Source organism: Nelumbo lutea, chromosome 1 (genome assembly GCF_056320005.1).
Source record: "Nelumbo lutea isolate HS-2025 chromosome 1, American lotus-T2T, whole genome shotgun sequence".
NCBI classification, from domain to species: domain Eukaryota; kingdom Viridiplantae; phylum Streptophyta; class Magnoliopsida; order Proteales; family Nelumbonaceae; genus Nelumbo; species Nelumbo lutea.
The window spans coordinates 142,459,066-142,475,649 of record NC_142684.1 but is presented as its reverse complement, the minus strand read 5'-3'; the positions used below and the strand labels follow the sequence as shown (position 1 = coordinate 142,475,649).

General features: G+C 41.5%; 1 protein-coding gene and 1 pseudogene across 3 annotated transcripts in view; one reads left to right on the top strand and one right to left on the bottom strand.

Moving 5' to 3' along the window:
- Positions 1-16,584, bottom strand: part of LOC148878028 (Transducin/WD40 repeat-like superfamily protein) — a 119,512-nt gene that overhangs the window by 6,177 nt on the left and 96,751 nt on the right. The window lies entirely within an intron of this gene.
- LOC148878029 (putative invertase inhibitor) lies at positions 3-1,431 on the top strand (annotated as a pseudogene).

The window sequence follows — 16,584 nt, the reverse complement described above, 5'->3', positions numbered from 1 at the left end:
TAATGAAACAAGGGAAAATCTATGATACGGAAAGGTATCATATTGGTAGACTTTAACCAATCAATAGCCGATTTATCACTTTTGGTGAATATGGGTTATCTTAGGTAACTGGTTTCAGAAACAACCAATTATTAATTTAGAAAGGAAAAATAGTAACCCTTTCAAAACAGAAAGACGTTAAGGTTTTCGGTCGTTAAGATGCTATTAGCTGTTTGCCTCCCCCATCTCTCTCCAAGTTCCAACCCCCATTGGTCACAACGAACCCGACCAAGGTAATATCATTTCCTATGTTGGTATATGTTTTTTGAGGAAGGAGCTCCCTCGAAGAAGCTCCGTCAACCGAGAGTCTATCACAAACTCATACGAAACAATGACACGGTTTAGATGAAGGGCCCAAGTGGGTCAATCAAATCAAACCTGCAGAACATAGGGGACCAAACCATGGGCCTATTTTTGAAACCGAACTGGTATTACCAGTTTCTAGAAAACCGTTAACTGAAACCAAACCAAAGCCGATTGGTTAACTGGTTGATCAGTTCGTTTCATCAGTTATTCGGTTTTTTTATATTAACAATACATATTATAAAAAAATATATAAATATATAATAAACAACTAGAAATATATAAAATATTACATTTTAAATAATAAATAATATATTATTATAAATATATATTTATATATAATGCATATTTATTAATTTATAATATACAGAAAATATAAAATGTATAAAAAATATATATAATATACATAAATATACATAAAATATATAGAAATATATGACATATATGTATACTAGTTGGTTCAGTTAAGTGCCAGTTTTCTATACTGGTTAACCGGAAGCGAACCAGTACCTTTGGTTTTTTAAAAATACCAAAATGAAACCGAACTGACTGGTTCGGTTAACGGATTTTCGGTTCAGTTCATTTTTTCAATTTTTCTTGCTAACCCCTAACAGAACATGTGCAGAACACTCCCCATACTTGAGCTATCTCTAGGCTGTCCCTGAGAGCAGCAGTTCAGATCTTCAAGGACTTGGAGTCATTGCAGTACAATTGGCCCAAGAAAATGCCACCAACACAGTTGCAAAGATTAAGAATTTGTTAGAGAATGAAGATGATTAATGCACCATAGCAAGCTTAAATGACTATTTGGAACTATACTCTGATGCAAATTCTACACTGCGAAATTTAATCAGATACTTCAAGTCTGAGGATTACAATAATGCTGATGTATACGCAAGTGCAGTCATGGAATTGGCTTCAACATGTAACTCCTGGTTTGAGGAAAGTGTAATGACTCCATTAACGAAGGAGAGAAACAATTTCATTTAGTTGTGTGAGATTGCCATTGTCATTAGCAATTTGCCTCCTGTGTTTCCATTTGCCTCACGGGTGATCTCAATCATTAGTCATCTGTTTATAGACAAGTGATCCACATTTGTGTGCATTGGTGTCCAAGTAGTAGTTTATATCTATACTTATATATAACCCATCTACTTTGTGTGATGGACGTCAGGAGGTGCTCCATAGAATTCACGGAGGCTGTTCACATGTTCGACTAGGAGACAGAGATTGGAAGAAGACGAGCACAGGAGTGGGTAACACGGGTAACGGATAGGTTAAAAAGTCTTGAGTTTTTGGGTTTTTTAAATATTTTTTAACTAAAGTAAATGAAAAAATAGTTACCTGTTACTTAAGTAAATCCAGTACCAATATATATGTGGCACTAATACGGGTTTTAGATATGATATCGTTTCTGGTATCGTAGTCAGACCCAAGAAATAAATGCCCAACCACCAAAGTATGAACTTGCTCCAGTCACCACCCTTTATATATTCAACCACCACCCAGATGTAAAGCAATATAAACAATGCCAACCAGCCTTGTTTGTTTTTTTTATAGTAAAAATAAATTTTCATTAGAAAGAAAAAAAAATGATACAACCTAGCCAGGTGTCAAGGCAACACCTGCATACAAACTAAAATATCACAATCAACTCAATTACAAGTCAAAATATATTATCCAGATGACATATTTGGAACCCCAGAACTTCACCAAACTTATCCCCAAAGTCCTCTTTGGTAACCTGTCTAAATTCTGGTAATACCAGGACCCATTCTGCAACAGATTTGCCAACAGCCGCCACCATCCCATCCAGATTCCAAGCTTTGTCTTCAATAACTTTACTGTTTCTTTCCTTCCAGATGTTCCAGCATATTGAAAACAGAATGCAACTCCAAATCAGCCTTGCTCTCTTATCTTTGGCTATGATAAAAAAATCTCCGAAGGGAGCCTTGACTGAAAGTCTCTTACCCTGAACACAAATGAATCCAAATATTTTGCAAGAAATAAACAGATAGTGAACAGTTTCCTCCTGTTCTTTGCATAGCAAACATATATTAGCCATATTGAAGCCCCTACATTTCAAGTGATCCACCATCAAGATGCTATCCATGGCCACAAGCCATGCAAAGGCTTCAACCCTAGGGGAAACCAGATTTCCCCACACACCTTCAGCTTGATTTAAACTTAAACGGTCCCTACAGAGTGTTAAATAGCAGGACTTCACAGAGAATTTCCCATTTGAGCAATTGTTCCCCCCTTCTCTCATAACAGTAAAGAATAGTCACCTTAGCCTCAGCCCGCCTATACAGCCTTGGACACAACTCACTCAAATTTCCAACCCCACACCAATCATCTTCCCAAAACCAGATTCTTTCTCCATCCCCATTCCACATGGTCATAAGCTTTTTCAATATCAATCTTACAAACCAGCCCCGCTCTTCCACTCCTCAATCTTGAGTCAATACACTCACTTCCACTAAAACTTCATCCAAAATATGTCTACTTCCACAAAAGCCGTATGGGTCTCTCCCTCCGCCTCATGCAACATTTTCTGAGTCTTTTTGATAAAATCTTTGCTAACCATTTATATGGACTGCTGATTAAGCTCATTGACCTAAAATCTCTCAACTCCACAGCACCATCCTTCTTTGGATTTAAAGAAACAATATTGCATTAGCCATCCTCTCCAGCACCTTCCCCTATAGAATTCCTTAAACATCAAAACAAGCTCTTCTTGTAGCAATTTCCAGCAAGCCTTGATAAAAGAGAAGTGGAACCTGTCTGGTCCCAGCACCTTATCCCGATTTAATCTTTTAAGGCTTCCTTAATTTCACCCATCTCGAACTCCCTCTCAATATAATTTGTTGAGAACTCATTCAATTTCTTGGGAAGCATCTTCCCAAGGGACATCAAACTCCACATTCTCAAAGTATACAAGTTTTTCTAGTACCCCACCACCTTCTCCTGAATTTCATTCCACGACTCCACCATTTCCTCCCCCACTTTTATTCTTGAGATGAAGTTCCTCCTTCTAGCACTAGCACTAGCATAGGCATGAAAGAAGGCAATGTTTTTGTCACCTACTCTCAGCCATGTCACTCTCGGCTTTTGCCTCCAGCTCTCCTCTTCTCTATGAATTATCCTTTTCCAACTCAGCTTCCAATCTTTCTATCCCCAGCTTTTCCTCCCTAGAAACAGTTCCTCCCCCAGTCTGTCCAAATGAACAATTCCAGAAAGTTTGGGTTGTCAAGTCACATATTTTCAAACTTGAATGGTTTTGGACCAAAACTCACCACAAACATTCTAAGAATTATTGGCTTATGATCTAACATACAAAATGGCAATGCTTCTTGTACCATCTCTACCACATGCTCCTCCCAATCTCCTAAGAAAAGAAACTTATCCAATCTTCTTAATATAGGTGGGCATTTCCCATTTGTCCAGGTGAACCGACAACCACTTTGTAAAGGATCTATTAGGCCATTCCCCCATTTGCCTAGCTACATTAAAATCACCCCCTAAACATCAACGGCCCCCATTCCTAAATTAAAATCACACTCTTCATTTTCCCAATAAATATTTGTAAGCCCCCACCCCTCACTCACCTTCCACCATTTGGAAACAGATTGAAATTGAAAACACTCCCTACTTCTCTCTAATCTTTCCAAGGATCCTTGGGTCCCAAATGACAACCAATCCACCCAATAGACCTACTGCATTCACATCCACCCACTTCCCATTATCAGACCCCTAAATTTCATTATTCATTCTTAGATCAAATGTCTCCAGCTTCATCTCTTGGAGCATCATCACATTTTGATTATGAATTCTCAAAACATTCCTTACTAACACTCTTCTTTTTCTTCTCTCAATGCCCTAATATTCCATGATACCAACTTCATCTTTGGATTCCAATTTCAACCCCCTCCCTCTAAATTTACAACAACCTACCTCTACTCTTCATCGACTATTCCTTCTTCCCTCCCTTCTCCTTCCTCACACACCTCACCCCCTTCCCCAATAGCTTTCTTTATTATTATATTGTTCTCTTATTCTTCTCTCAAGATGTTCAATTGCCTTCCTCACTACCCCCACCCCAGAAAGAATAAGCCGAGTGACTTCATAATCTTCACTTACCTGTCCACTAGTTGATCAATAACTACCATCCCCTTCTTAGTGTAATCTTCCCCTATAACCTCTTCAGCTTCGACCCCCCTTTGTCTCCTCTTCTCCCTCCCTTGAAATCCCATGCGCACTCCTATTCTTCCGTTTCTCTCCTTTCAACCCTTGCACTATTTTCTATTATAAACCCTATGTTGATCCTCCCTAGGTTTTTCCTCTTCAATCTGCTTCCCCCTATGTCTGCTCCTTCAAATGCAGACCCCTCTTATCTCCCTCCCAATCAAGATCTCCCAATCTCAATGGATAAGCTGGAGAAGATAGATAGCCCAAACTTACATCATTGTTCAGTTGAGCAATAATTTCTAGAGTTTTTGCTTCTGTCTTTCTATGCTCTCTACCATCACTTCAATTGTCCCCTACCCACCATTCACCAAGGTCAAAACTTTGATATGTATCAAGCCGTATCTGCCGATATGATACGTATCAGTGGCCTCCCGATACGCCCCTACAAGGGGTGTTTTGGGGTCTGACCTGGTTCAGGGGGGAGATGGGCCTTAACCTGACCCCTCTCAACCAGTTAGAAAAAAAAAAACAAAAAAAAAAACTAAAAAAAAAAAAACTAAAAAAAAAAACAAAAAGTGAGCAAAGATACAAGCCTATACGCCTCAACAGATACCAATGTATCGGCCTGTATCAATATTTTTAACCTTTCCATTCACTATTTTTTTATCAGTTTTTTATTATTATTTTTATTTTTTTATCAGTCCTTTCCATTCACTATGTCTCCAACATATTCTACTTCCCCCTAAACTCTCTTCACATCCTCGGCTTTGGCTATGTTGTTTATCGATTGAACTCCAACCAATGAAACTTTATGATGTTACAAAAGTTTCTCTTGGTTTATGTCCTTGCTTCGATCCCACCTTGGTGTTAGTTCTTCATCTTACAATACTTTCAGATTGCTACAACTCTTCCTTTCAACCTAAAATAGATGGGGGATATCTCATCTTCCTTTCTTTTGTAGCAACTATTTTCACGCTATTCTCATACCTTATTGCTGTTAGACAGCGTATGCCCTTAGCTCCAATCAGATTGATGTACTGATACATTTATTGTAAATGAGTAAAAGTACATAATTGTTTCATGTTGTGATTGGTATGTTTCTGTGTAATTAGCCCTTAAACTGGACACTTTTGAGACTCGTGTTAGTTTAGAATGTTCTCAATCATTGGATAGACTTGGGGAGTTTATTCTACCAAGGCTAACACTGATGTGCAGCCAAAGAAGTTGGGGTAGCTTGTCTCAGCTGCTAGGGTTGGACCCGTAGCACATGTAGTGTGTGTTTGTTTGAAGCACTGAACTCAGACCATTTTTCAGTCATGCCCTAGACCTTGGAGACCGGTGGGAAAAACTGGAAAGTTACACATAACCCCTACACTCGATTATGGTACTGCACTGGGTGTCGAGTCGGGCTATCTTTGATATGCCAATCAATGAGATCCTTTGGTACAAGGTACTAGTATGGTACTGTTGTAATTGCTCTCCTCCGTGTTGAGAAAGAGCAAGAGAAGAGGCGAGAGGAGAGAAGAGAGGGAGAGAGGAGAGGAGAGCCGAGAGGACTGAAAGCCCCTACAGAACTTAGGGGGCGAAAGAATGATATATTATTATTTATACTAGTACAGTCGAACAATACAAACAGAGGAGAAATTACAATAGTACCCTTATGGTACTAAACCTGAATACATAAACAACTGACAACACTCTCCCTCAAGTTGGAGTATAGATATCAATCATGCCGAACTTGTCACAAAGATCATGATGTCTGGAAAGGTTTAAACCCTTTGTAAAGATGTCTGCAAGCTGGTTCTCAAAAGTGACATAGGGGGTACACACTTCGCCTGTGATAACTTTCTCTCTGATAAAATGCTTGTCAACTTCGATGTGCTTTGTTCTATCATGTAGCACCGGATTGGCAACAATGCTTATAGCTGCTTTGTTATCACAAAATAGAGTTATAGGTTTGGTCACTGGGAAACCCAACTCCCCCAACAAATTCTTTATCCACATGCCTTCAGCAACCCCGTGGGCCATAGCACGATATTCAGCTTCAGCACTGGATCTAGCTACCACATTTTGCTTTTTACTCCTCCTCCATGTAACAAGGTTCCCTCCTATAAAGGTGTAGTAGCCACTGGTAGACTTTCTGTCACTTTGGGATCCAGTCCAATCTGCATCTGTATAAACTTCAACTTTCAAATGTCCGTGCTTTTGAAACAACAAACCAGTACCCGGATACTTTTTCAAATATCGGAGGATTCTCTCTGCTGCTTCAAGATGAGAAGACCTAAAAGCATGCATGAATTGAATGAGGACACCAACAGCATATGCAATGTCTGGGCGAGTCATAGAAAGGTATAACAATCTCCCTACAAGCCTCTGAAATTGTTTCACATCCTTGAGTGATTCACCACAGTTGTCACCTAATTAATGGTTGGGGTCAATGGGAGAGTCAACTGGCTTCACCCCCATCTTTCCAGTGTCCTAAAGTAAATCTAGGACATATTTCCTTTGAGAAATGAAGATACCCTTCTTTGATCAGGCAACTTCAATTCCAAGGAAGTATCTGGCAGGTCCTAGATCCTTCACTTCAAACTGAGTGGTAAGAAAAATTTTCAATTTCTGAATTTCATCATCCCAATCACCAGTAACAATTATGTCATCCACATATACAATTAGAGCAGCAATTTTACCTTCTCCTTTTTTCACGAACAGTGTGTGATCTGATTGACATTGCCTGTATCCTTTCTGCTGAACTGCCACATGGAATCTACTGAACCAAGCTCTTGGTGATTGTTTCAGCCCGTATAAGGACTTCTTCAACTTGCACACTTTCTGTTCATTGCCTTGGGCTAGAAACCCAGGAGGTTGAATCATGTACACTTCCTCTTCAAGGTCACCATTCAAGAATGCATTCTTGATGTCCAGCTGGTGTAAAACCCAATCCAGATTGGCCGCAAGAGAGAAAAGGACTCTAATGGAATTCATCTTGGCAACGGGGGCAAAAGTTTCTGCATAATCAACTCCATACACTTGAGTAAATCCCTTTGCCACTAAGCGAGCTTTATACCTTTCCACTGTTCCATCAGCCTTATGCTTGACTATGAACACCCATTTACATCCAACCGGAACCTTTCCCTTAGGAAGATCAACAAGTTCCCATGTGCCATTTTTGTGAAGGGCATTAACTTCTTCCCTCATGGCATTTGTCCATTCAGGAACTGAAAGAGCTTTTGCCACATTCTTAGGGATAGGGACACTGTCAATAGAGGTAAGGAAGGCACGGAATGAGGATGAAATGTTCTCATAGGAGACAAAATTGGAAATGGGATGTTTAGTGGTGCACAATCTAACACCCTTCCTGTGAGCAATAGGACGGTCAAGATCATTAGCAGTAGAGGAGTCATTTTCAATAGATTCAAGGACATCATTGGGAGCCAAAATACCTGAGTGAGTATGATCCTCCCTCGAGGAGTCTGGTGGCACTGGAGGTACAGCTTCCGGATTCTCTACAGCTCTTGGATTTGGCTGGCCTTTGCGACGACGAGAAAAAACACGAAAAGGTGGAGGGTCAGGGAGAAAGGGAAGCTGAACCAGTTCTCCTCATGTCTACACTCCCCCTAAGGAGAAACAGGACAGAAAGGCTCATCTTCAAAGAAAGAAACATCCATGGAGACATAGAATTTACGAGAAACAGGATCAAAAACACGGTATCCCTTTTGAGTGTAGGACTAACCAAGAAATATGCAAGGTATAGCACGAGAGTCCAATTTTCCACGGGTGGGAGACAGATTTTGGACAAAACACCGACAACCAAAGACACAAGGAGGAATAGAAAGAAGGGGAGCCTTAGGAAAGAGAAGTTGATGTGGGGCTTTGTACTCTAACCGACGAGAGGGCATACGGTTTATAAGGTAAGTGGAACAAAGAACAACTTCAAGCCAAAACCGTTTGGGAACATTCATATGAAGTAGTAAACCTCGAGCCACTTCAAGGAGATGTCGGTTCTTCTGTTCGGCCACACCATTTTGTTGTGGTGTGCAGACACGAGGTACGGTGAAGGGAACCATGCAAAGCAAAAAATTCCGTGAGGTCACTATGAAAAAATTCTTTTGCATTATCTGATTGGAAAATTTGGATTTTAGTTTGAAATTGAGTGAAGACCATCCGCTGGAAATCTTGAATGATTTTTGGTACTTCTTCCTTGGTTCGCATCGGGTATACCCACGTAAATCTAGAATAATCATCAATGAGGGTAATGAAATACTTGTAGCTACTCTCAGATGGTAAAGTAACGGGGCCCCACACATCAGAATGAACAATGTGAAATGGAGATTCGGATTTACTATTTCTTTGAAGAAAATGAGTTCAACAATGCTTACTCAACTGACATGTTTGACAAGAAAAATCAGAAACAGACATTGACTTAAACAGTTCTGGGAATACAACTTTCAAAGACTCAAAAGACAAATGATCAAGACGACAATGCCATAAATAGACTTTTTTCTTACAGGACTGACTCATAGACTCTGTAACATGAAGACCAACCTTATTCTCCAGCATGTAAAGTCCATAAGCCATACGACCCCTACCAATCGTCCTCCCCGAGGCTAAATCCTGAATCAAACAATGAGAAGGGAAAAAATTCACTAAGCAATTCAAGGAATTAGTAACACTACTAACAGAGAACAAATTAATGGGAAAATTTGGAACATGAAGAACATCAGAAAGGGTAAGGCCAAGAGGAAGAGAGAGAGTTCCTTGACCAGCTATGGAAGAGTATGATCCATCAGCTAGTCTCACCTTGTCTCTTCCAGAAAGAGGGTGATAGGTTTGAAAGTAAAAGGACGTACTAGTCATATGCTTTGATGCTCCAGAATCAATGATCCATGGAGAGTCATGGGTGTGAGAAGCAACATGGAAAGCAGTGGCAGGGTTATCTGACGTAGATGCAAATGAGGTTAAGGGAGGAGTATCCATCTAACGAATTACTCTACCATAGATCTCTAAATGGTCACGGAAGGAATTCATAATGTCCTCCCTCGGGTCAGGTCCAGTGAGATGTGTCTGAGTCACAATAGAAATGGGGGGTTGATGCTCCCAAGTAGCTATGTTGGCCATGTGATGTTTCTTTGTATTTTGCTGTCCGTACTTCTTATTCACCTCTGAACCTTGCTTCTTAGTTAGATCTTGAGCCCATTTTGGTTTCCCATGAAGATCCCAACAGGTATCTTTGGTGTGTCGGGGTTTCTGGCAATGAGTGCACCACAATTTTTCCTTATCTTCTGTTTTTTTCTGGAGATCTCCTTTCCGGGAAGAAGATCCAACACCAGTGATACACCCCCTTTTGCAACTAACACAACAGCATCCCCACCAGGGCTGTTCATCAAATTTCTCCTGCTTTCTTCAGATTGTATAAGAGCATAGACTTCCTGAACAGAAGGGAGAACCTTAGAGCTGAGAATCCGAACTTTGATAGATTCATACAAGGATTCAGACCATGTAAGAATGCAAACACCCTTTGCTAGGAGACAAGCTGTTTGTACTTCTTAGCATCCTCATCACACTTCCAATCCACACTCTGGTAGTGATCCAACTCCTTCCAAGCAGATGTTAAGTCAGAGTAATAGACCGATAAACACCTCTCCCCCTGTCTACAAGTAGAAGATGCTGTCTGCAGTTGATAAATTTTGGCATAGTGTCGCAATTCTGAATATGTAGACTTTGCTTGTTCCCAGATTTCATTCGCAGTTTCAGCCCACATGAAATTCTTCCTGATTTGAGGTTGCATGGAAACCAAGAGCCAGGACATAACAATACTATTCTCCTGATTCCATCTATCATATTCAGCACTCCCGGAGGATGGTTCTTTTATCCTCCCATTAATATAGCCTATCTTCCCCCTTGCAGTGATGTATAACTTGATCCCTCTTGACCACTCTAGGTAATTTAAACCATCAAGAGGGACAACAGCCATAGGAAAGGATAGGTCACCCCCACCCATTCCATTCAGCATTGAGGAAACTCCAGATGTGGTTGAATCTTCACTGCTCATGATTTCTGGTTTAAGAAAAAAACAGCAACCAAAGGGGTACTTCCGTACAAGGCTATTATAGAAACAAGTCCTTCTAACCTATGATTTCACTGGGAGCAAAGACTGAACACTGCTATTGCAGTACTGGAACAGGTCTGTATAACCTACGGTCTTATAGGAATCCAAAAAACAACACTGCAGTTGCAGTACATAACCAGGTCTGTATGACCTACAATTGTACAGAGGTCATATGACCCCCAACAGAATGGAAAATACAAGGTGAAGTTCACCACACCCCTAATCGGCAGGCCTGGTAGCTGAACAGTCAATGATTGAGATCAATACAATATCTGCTTTAGGGCATCAACAGTCCATCGAAGGGGTAAAGAAATAAAAAAAAAATTGTCGAATACAGCTGCTTTGTTAAAGAAATACAGTCCATCAATCGGCTAAACAGTCAATCAATAAACAGTCAATCCGTAGGGCAGCCGAACAGTAAATGAATAGTACCTCTTTTAACTTTAGATGATAGCCTCTCTGTAAACCAGAACTCCCTCTACGAACCTCAGATGATACCCTCTCTATAGTCGAACAAACAATGAATACAACTTCTGGGCTGGAAGATGAAAAGTCTCTATAACTTCTGAGTCGAACTGAATACAACTGATTAGCAGTTCGATGGATACAGCTCTGGGTGATGAAGAGACTATCTGCTCGACATTGAACAACAAGTTTGCTTGACACCACCCTATTAGACAGTTTTGTATGCCCTTAGCTTCAATCAAAACTGGTGTACTTTATCAGTTTATTATAAATGAATAAAAATGCATATTTGATTCATGTTCCCTTGGTATATTTCTGTGTAATACCCTTAAACTGGACACTTATTGAGACTCGTGTTAGTTTAGAATGTTCACAGCCAGTGGGTCGGTCTGGGGAGACCTATCCTAATAAGGCTGACACTGTGGTGCCACCAAGTCGGTTGGGGTGGCTTGTCTCAGCTAACGGGGTGAGACCCTAGGCACATACAATGTGGGACTAATTGAATCTTTGAACTGGACCAGATTTCCAATATTGCCCTGGACCTTAGAGATTGATGGGCAAAACTGGAAAGTTACACCCGACCCCTAGACTCGATTATGATACTGCACTAGGTGTCGGATCGGGCTGTCTTTGATGTACCAATCAGTGAGATCCTTAGCGGGGGTCAAAACCTGGGTATGTTGGGACAATCTGAGTGGGTGATCATAGTGACAGGATCAGCCCCTTTGTCGGACAAAGGTAATGATCGGGGATGCACTCTCACTGTTGGAAACCAAGACTGCCGGCATCCGATTTCAACCGTTGAGATTTGTTTTGCAAAGTATATTTTATATGAGATATAAAAGTATATATATTATGTTTCTAAAATGTTTGCAAAAAGGTTTTAATTCCTCGGAGCGTCCGGGTGATAGGGCTTCTGAGGCCCGAAGGAGAGACTTTCAAGAATGGGAGGAGAAAAACTCCCTTGCCCGATGTTACATCATTGCCTCCTTGGACAACCCGATACGAGGCAGTTCGATCAGATCGAACTTGCCAAAGACATATTGGACAGTCTCAGGACAATGTATGAAGAGCAGAATCGTTCTACTCGACAAAAGGTCTTGAAACAGTTCATGACCGCACAAATGTCCAAGGGTCAACAAGTTCACGACCATTGTCTTCGGATGATGGGATACATCAACGAACTGGAGGCTCTTGGATCCGGGCTGGACCTTGCTACCCAGATAGATGCTATCCTTAACTCTTTGCCTCCTTCCTTTAATCCGTTCATCATGAACTATAACATGAACAAGCTGAATGTCAGCTTACAAGAGCTCTGAAGAACTGATTAGAAAGGATGAGCCTGTAGCCATGCTTGTTGAAGCTGGCAAGACAGGCAAGAGAAAGAGGAAGGCAAAGAAGCCTCAGAAAAAAGCCATTAAGAGCAAGAAGCAGAAGAAAGACAAAGCATCAGATGCCTGTCACTTCTGCAAGAAGACCGGCCACTGGAAAAGGAACTGTCATGCCTACCTGGAATCCAAGAAAGGTAACTTCGAAACTTGTGTTATAGAAACCAATTTGTTGGTAGCTTCTGCGCCCTGGTGTATTGACTCCGGGGCTTCAATTCATGCTTGTAACTCACTGCAGGGGTTCAAGGTAAGCAGAAGGCTGAGTGAAGGAGAGGTCACACTCTACTTGGAGACTACTGCAACTGTTGCAGCCGTGGCCATAGGAACCGTGGACTTAATTTTTAGAGAAGGAACAATTGTATTGAAAGACTGTCTTTATGTGCAAAATTTAAGGAGAAATTTGATTTCTATCTCAAAACTGTGCAGATGGTTATTCTGTCTTCTTTAGTAATACGATTACTATTAAAAGAAACAACAGATTCATCGCATACGGGGAATTGGAGAACGGTCTCTATGTTCTACATCCTTCTCTAGAAACTAACATAACCGAAACTACGTCGGCTGAAATCCCCAAGAAGAGAGCCCGTGATACAGTTAATCCCACGTGTCGGTGGCATTATCGACTTGGCCACATCGGTGTTGACCGAATCACAATGTTGGTAAAAGATGGTCCTTTGGATTTTCTAACTTTAGAAGATCTTCCCACTTGTGAGCCTTGCCTACAAGGCAAGATGACGAAACGGCCATTTAACGGTAATCCTGAAAGATGTACAGGCACACTTGACCTAATACATACTGATGTATGTGGTCCCCTGAGTGTTAGGACACGAAATCAACACGTGTATTTCATCACCTTCACAGATGATTTTTCACGATACGGTTACGTGTACCTAATGAGACACAAGTCTAAATCCTTTGAAAAGTTCAAAGAGTTTAGATAAGAGGTCGAGAAACAGTTAGGGAGAGAAATTAAGGCCCTTTGATCAGATCGAGGTGGTGAGTATCTCTCTGACGAGTTCAAGGACTACTTAAAGGACAATGGGATAGTATCACAATTAGCTCATCCTGCTACACTACAACTTAACAGTGTTTCAAAGAGGAGGAATAGGACCTTATTGGAATGGTCTAGTCACTTCTCATACACTCGGAGTTACCCACATCCTTTTGGGGTTATGTATTAGAGACTGCGATTTACGTGCTAAATCGGGTTCCAAACCAAATCGGTTCCGAACACTCCATATGAACTTTGGACCGTAAAAAAAACCAAATGTCAGACACTTGAAGATTTGGGGTTGTCCAGCACACGTTAAAAGAACGAGTGCAGACAAGTTGGAATCCAAGACCAGTCGTTGCCTATTTATAGGCTACCCAAAAGGCTCTGTAGGTTACCTATTCTATGACCCAAGTGAGCAGAAAGTGTTCTGTAGTCATAATGCGCAATTCTTGGAAACCGACTATATCCTGGACACACATCGTCAAGAAATTGTTCTTGATGAGGAGAGCTTAGGAGTAGTGGGAGATGTCCCACAAGTTCCAGGTAGTGACCAACCTAGAAGATCCACTCGGGTATCCAGGCCACCAGTCCGTTATGGTTATGACCAGGATAGTTACTTGGTGGAAACCTTGACTAGTGAAGAGGATCCCATGACTTACACGAAAGCTATGTTGGACATAGATTCCCAGAAGTGGGTGGAGGCCATGAGAGCAGAGATGGACACAATGGAGACCAATGGAGTCTGGACTCTAGTAGATCCGCCCTCCGGGGTAAAAGCAATCGATTGCAAATGGATTTACAAGAGGAAGAAGGGCCCCGATGGTAAGGTTGAGACCTTCAAGCCTCGTCTGGTGGCGAAAGGGTACTCAGAAAGAGGGCATCGATTATGAAGAAACCTTTTCGCATGTGGCCATGCTTAAATCCATTAGGATCCTGCTACCTGTAGCAGCATACCATGATTATGAGATTTGGCAAATGGATGTCAAAACCGCATTCCTGAATGGAGATCTTACTAAAAATATATATTTGCAGCAGCCGCAAGTCTTCATTGCTGCAGGTCAGGAAAACATGGTATGTAAACTTAATAGATCCATTTATGGACTTAAACAAGTTTCTAGAAGTTGGAACATCCGTTTTGACTCTGCCGTCAAATTGTTTGACTTCGAGCAGAATCCGGATGAACCCTGTGTCTACAGGAAGTATAGTGGAGATAAGGTTACCTTCTTGGTTCTGTATGTAGATGACATTCTACTCATTGGGAATGATGTAGGTATGTTAACTACGGTGAAAGTATGGTTATCACAGCAATTCTCCATGAAAGATCTTGGAGAAGCCTCCTATATACTGGGTCTTTGACTCTATAAAGATAGATCAAAGCAAATAATAGGATTATCCCAATCTGCCTACATTGACAAAATAGTCAAAAGATACAGCATGAAAAACTCCAAGAAATGAAATGTTCCTTTCAGGCACGGAGTCACTCTCTCCAAGAAGATGTCTCCCAAGACTTCTGAGGAGATTAATGGCATGAAGGACGTTCCCTATGCCTCTACCGTAGGGAGCATCATGTATGCCATGCTGTGCACTCGTCCTGAGTGTAGTAAGCAGATTTTAGGCCAACCTAGGGCAGGAGCATTGGACTGTTGTGAAAAACATACTTAAGTACCTTCAAAGGACAAAAGAGTTTTGTCTAGTATTCGACGGCAACTCACTACAGATCCAAGGGTATACAGATGCCGATTTCCAGTCAGACCCAGATGATAGAAAGTCTACATCTGGATATGTTTTCACGATAGGATCGTGTGCTGTTTGCTGGAAAAGTAGCAAACAGGGGTCCACTGCAGACTCCACGACCGAGGCCGAGTACATTGCCGCAGGTGACGCTGCAAAAGAAGCCGTGTGGATGAAGAAATTCATTCATGAGTTGGGAGTAGTTCCGTCCGACACATCACCCATCCCATTGTTGTGTGACAATAATGGAGCCATTGCTCAGGCTAAGGAGCCACGAGCCCACTCGAAGTCGAAGCACATCGAGAGTAAGTACCACGTACTGCGGGAGCTTGTTGATAGAGGGGACGTCCTGATTCAGAAGGTAGCGTCAGCGGAAAATGTAGCAGACCCATTGACAAAGCCACTATAACAGAAAGTGTTTGAGAAACACGTGGAAAGCATGGGACTCCGGCTAGTACCTGATTGGACCTAAGTGCAAGTGGGAGCTGTTAGACAGTTTTGTATGCCCTTAACTTCAATCAAAACTGATGTACTTTATGAGTTTATTGTAAATGAATAAAAGTGCATATTTGATTCATGTTCCCTTGGTATATTTCTGTGTAATACCCTTAAACTGGACACTTATTGAGACTCGTGTTAGTTTAGAATGTTCACAGCCAGTGGGTCGATCTGGGGAGACCTATCCTGACAAGGCTGACACTGTGGTGCAACCAAGTCGGTTGGGGTGGCTTGTCTTAGCCACCGGGGTGAGACCCTAGGCACATACAGTGTGGGACTAATTGAATCTTTGAACTGGACCAGATTTCCAGTATTGCCCTAGACCTTGGAGATTGATGGGCAAAACTGGAAATTTACACCCGACCCCTAGACTCGATTATGATACTGCACTAGGTGTCGGATCGGGCTGACTTTGATGTACCAATCAGTGAGATCCTTAGCGGGGGTCAAAACCTGGATATGTTGGGACAATCCGAGAATTCATCTGAGTGGGTGATCATAGTAACAGGATCAGCCCCTTTGTCGGACAAAGGTAATGATCGGGGATGCACTCTCACTGTTGGAAACCAAGACCGCCGGCATCCGATTTCAACCGTTGAGATTTGTTTTGCAAAATATATTTTATATGAGATATAAAAGTATATATATTATGGTTTCTAAAATGTTTGCAAAAAGGTTTTAATTCCCGGGATCCATATAAGTAGAGAGTGCAACACTATTCCTTGCAATCGAGGGAGAGGTCCTTTCTTGTCGGGCAGTGTATGATCAATAAGGGCTGAGAGGTTAAGTGTAAGACCATTGAGGATAATACCTGATGGGCTAATCTTGCATCTGCCCACAGTCCCTAGGTGTTACAAGGTGGTTTGGCCCAG